The sequence below is a fragment of the Sturnira hondurensis genome, unplaced genomic scaffold (genome assembly GCF_014824575.4).
Source record: "Sturnira hondurensis isolate 20B ecotype Veracruz unplaced genomic scaffold, ASM1482457v3 Scaffold0021795, whole genome shotgun sequence".
Classification (NCBI taxonomy): domain Eukaryota; kingdom Metazoa; phylum Chordata; class Mammalia; order Chiroptera; family Phyllostomidae; genus Sturnira; species Sturnira hondurensis.
The window spans coordinates 7,399,828-7,404,223 of NW_028094426.1; the positions used below are offsets into that span (position 1 = coordinate 7,399,828).

Here is a 4,396-nt window from a genome sequence, read left to right on the forward strand (position 1 = left end):
GTAGGTCTTACCGTAGAGGGTCACTGTTAAATTTATTTTAGTTGGAAAAGCTGGCATTGAATGTCAGCATTTGAAATCCAAAGCTGTGTTCAGAATTTTTCTTCTCTGTTACATGGTGATTTGTTAGAGAAATAAGGTTGGGAGTCCTGGGGGTAGATACATTTTTAAGAATCAGTTAAAAGAAAATAAACATTGAAACATATTCTTGAGAACAAACTCACATAATTAGGTAGACTTATGAAGAAATCCACCACTTTCAAACAACCTGTTGATTTTTGGCTAACCTACCCATTTATGCTCTTCTCCAAAGAAGAAACTATTACAATACAGCCACAATTCATTTAAAGTAACATGTATTCAAGGCCCTGGCTGGTGTAGCTCAGTGGATTGAGCGTGGGCCCGCTACCCAGACGATCACAGTTCAATTCCCAGTCAGAGCACATTCCTGGGTTGCAGGCCAGTTCCTGGCAGGGGCCAGTTCCCAGCAGGGGATGCACGAGAAGCAACCATACATTGATGTTTCTCTTCCTCTCTCCTTCCCTTCCCCTCTAAAAGATAAATAACTAAAATGTTTTTTAAAAAAATAAAGTAGTATGTAGTCAATAGCAGGTCAGCCTCCTAGGCATACTTCCTCCCAGGAGAGACCTATTGTAAATCCCAGGAATATTCCCATGAATTTTACAAGGTGGGGTTCTCTGTGACAGGCTTGATTATTTTATCCACTACAATTTAAATGTCTCAAACAATGTCATTTCAAATAATTTATCTTTGGAGTTTGCTCTAGTCTGAAAATTATCTTCATTAAGATATTTCTTTAGTATTTGACCTGAAATTTTTTGATTCTGCTTTATCTGCCATCAGAAATATATCATTTCCCCCCAAGCCTTGACCACTGACTGAACTTTATTCAAGGAATCAGTTTGCTCTAGCATAATAAAGGTGGTGGCAGTTTCTAAATAAAATAAAGTAAGTTTAGCTCAATTGTACTGAGAACATGAAATTTCCCTTCCAATTTCTTCTGCTCTCTGTTTGTGTCCCTGCCTATAGATAATAGTTTTGAGAAGTTGGTCAAGAGAAAGTTGAGGTCTGGTTAGGGGAAGGGGAGGGCAAGTGAAGAGGATTTTTAAATGTAAATTTTGCCCTGGCTGGTGTAGCTCAGTGGATTGAGTGCGGGCCTGCGACCCTGAGGATCATGGTTTCAGTCCCAGTCAGGGCACATGCCTGGGTTGCAGGCCAGTTCCCAGCAGGGGACTCATGAGAGGCAACCATACATTGATAATTCTCTCCTTCTCTCCTTCCCTTCCTCTTTAAAGATAAATAAATAAAATATTTAAAAAAATAAATGTAATGGTCATTACCAAGGCTTTTAGAATGCAGTTTCTCATTTGCCATGGACATGACCACAAAACATTTTCCCACTAGGTTTTTTCCTGCTATATTGCTAGCATTCAGCCTATTGGGAACATTTTAAAAATAATAATATAAATAAATAAATAAATGTAAATTTTTTTCTCATATCAAATAGATAATTTTTTAAAAAAACATTGATAGCTTGAACTTTAATCTCGTGGAATGGAAATTAAGGAACCCAATGAAGAATATAGGTGTGACCCTTTAGAATTTTTTTTTTCTTTGAGGTAAAAAAAAATTAGAAAAGCACCTTGCTAAGAAGTTAGGGGACAGATTTCGGAGCCCTTTAAGGATTTCTACCAAAATGCCTTAGCTTTAAGCACTTCTACTTTAATTTTAATAACTTAATTGGAATGATGGAGGAGGTGAGGGCTGCCAAAGCCAATACATTGCATGCCTGTCAGGACAGCAGGCTGCTCTGCAGTAGCAGATAATCCCCTCAGCAGCAGTGCTTCTTCCTGGGATGCTGGTCACGGGGACGAGAATCCTGATTGCTGGCTCTCATGGGTTTTATATTGACAGTTAGTCCACAGAAAACAGAGCACTCCTGTGGAGGTCCTAGAGGGCCCATAGATGGAGCAGCCAAAGAGAATTTTGTATTCTACTAGGAGAGTTTAATGAAAACTGCACATGGTTTGAAATGGTTGTTGTTCTTTCTCTTCTGACAATCCTTACAAATCACCTTACACGAAAAGAAAACACTTAAGTTCTTTATTTAAATGTGTGAGACAATAACTTCAGTAGGAATAGCTGTGCTTGGCTTCAACATAGATTACTGAGGGGATAGGACAAAGGCCAGGGCTGAATTTAACAGGCCATTGGCTGCAAGGGGCAGTGTCATTAGATATCACCAACTGATTCATGTGGAAATTTTCTTTAAGTTTTAAAATGTTGAAATTTAAAACCTATATAAGGAAATCCTGTGATTTGTGACAATATAAATGGATCTTGAAGACATTATGCTAAATGAAATGAGCCAGATAGAGGGGGAAAATACTGTATGCTCTCACTTATATGTGGAATCCAAAAAAATTCCAACCCATAGATACAGAGAACAGATTGGTGTCTGCTGTGGTGGCGGGGGTGGGGGTGGGGGCTGGCAAAATGGGTGATGGGGGTCAAAAGGTACAAACTTAAAGTTATAAGATAAGTAAGTCCTGAGAAAGTGATGTGTACCATGATAACTCTAGTTAATACACTCCAATGTATATTTGATTGAAAGTTACTAGGACAGTACATTTTTTTCTTTTTTAATACTATATTTCATTTATTATACTAATCTAGTTGTCCCAATTTTTCCCCTTTTGATCCCCTCCATCTAACATACACACTCCCTCAGGTGATTCCTCCACCATTGTTCATGTCCATGGGTCATAAGTTCTTTGGCTACTCCATTTTTTACACTGTACTTTACATCCCCATGGCTGGTCTGTAACTACATATTTGTACTTCTTAATCCTCTCACATCTTCACCTTCCCCCACACCCCCACTCCCATCAGCAACCATCAGACCAGTTTCTTTTGAGAAATCAGCTGACAGTCTTATGGGAACTCCCCTGTAGGTAACTAACTGTTGTTCTCTTTCTGCTTTTAAGATTTACTCTCTATCTTTAACCTTTGACATTTTAACTATGATATATCCTGAAGTGGGCCACATTGTATCCATTTTGTTTGGAATGCTCTGTAATTCCTGGACTTGCATTTCTATTTCCTTCACCAAATTAGGAAGGGTTTTTTTTTCCATTATTTTTTAAACAGGTTTCCAATATTTTGCTCTTCTCTTCTACTTCTTACACCCTTGTGGTGCAATGTTGGAATTCTTGAAGTTGACCCAGAGGTTGCTTACACCTATATACTTGTTTTTTGGGATTCTTTTTTCTTCTTGTTTTGATTGGTTGTTTTTGCTTTCTTATGTCCCAAATCATTGATTTGATTCTCAGCTTCATTCATTCTTCTCTTATTTCCCTATAAACTGATCTTTATTTCAATTAGTGTATCCTTCATTTCTGACTGAATCATTTTTATGCTGTTTAGGTCCTCACTAAGTTCCTGAACATCCTTATAATCAGTGTTTTGAACTCTGCATCTTTAGATTGCTTATCTTCATTTTGTTTATTTTTATTTCAGAATTTTTGTTCTGTTCTTTCAGTTGGGCCATGTTTCTTTGTCTGCTCATTTTGGTAGCCTCCCTGTGTTTGTTTCTATGTATGAGGTAGAGCTGCTATAACTACCTGACTTGGTGGCATGGCCTAACATAGTAGGTGTCCTGTAGGGTCCAGTGGCACAGCCTCCTCTATCACCAAAGCTGGGTATTCGAGGTGCACCATGGGATGAAGTGAGTATAACTTCCTCTTGTAGTTGAGTTGACTGCTATTGTCAGACCAATGGGACTGAGTTACCCAGGCGAGTCAGCTGCAAGGACTGGCTATATCTACTGACCACCAAACTCCTCCATCTGTGGAGGATCAGTGGTGCAGGGGCAGGGTGGTGGTGCTCCAACAAGGTCTGTAGCTATCCACTGGGTGTTCAGGCTCTGGGGTTTCCTGGGTGGTGCAAGTCAAGGTCAACCCCTACCTGACCTTGTTTTGCCTGGTGCCACCCTACCTGAGCTATAAAGCAATCTGAAATGACTGCTACTTGTGCTGGGCCTGGAGGTTCCCAGGTGAAGCCAAGCTACAAATCTAGGCTGGCTGCTGCTATTGCCATGCCTGGGGCCACTTAGCATGAGTTATGGAGACAGGGCTTAATGAGGCTTGTTTGAAAGGATTTAGGAAGTTGTGAAGCATAAGCCAATAGAGACATTTATTGAAGAAGATATAAGATACAAGAAATATTGTACATCAGACAATAACACCTCAGTTTCCTTCAAAGTAGGCACCTTGAGACTTTACACTGTTTTTATAGCATCTCTTGCACTGTTCAAAACACTGCAAAATCCTTTGTTGGAATCAAGTCATTAGCAACTCCAGCACAGTGATCCTTCTGC

At 39.5% G+C, this 4,396-nt stretch overlaps 1 non-coding gene across 1 annotated transcript; it reads left to right on the top strand.

The window, feature by feature from the left end:
- Positions 1-1,348: 1,348 nt before the first annotated feature.
- Positions 1,349-1,468, top strand: LOC118978526 (small nucleolar RNA SNORA32). Its single transcript, XR_005064740.1, has one exon. It is a non-coding gene; the product is annotated as a small nucleolar RNA SNORA32 (small nucleolar RNA).
- The last annotated feature ends 2,928 nt before the right edge of the window (positions 1,469-4,396 follow it).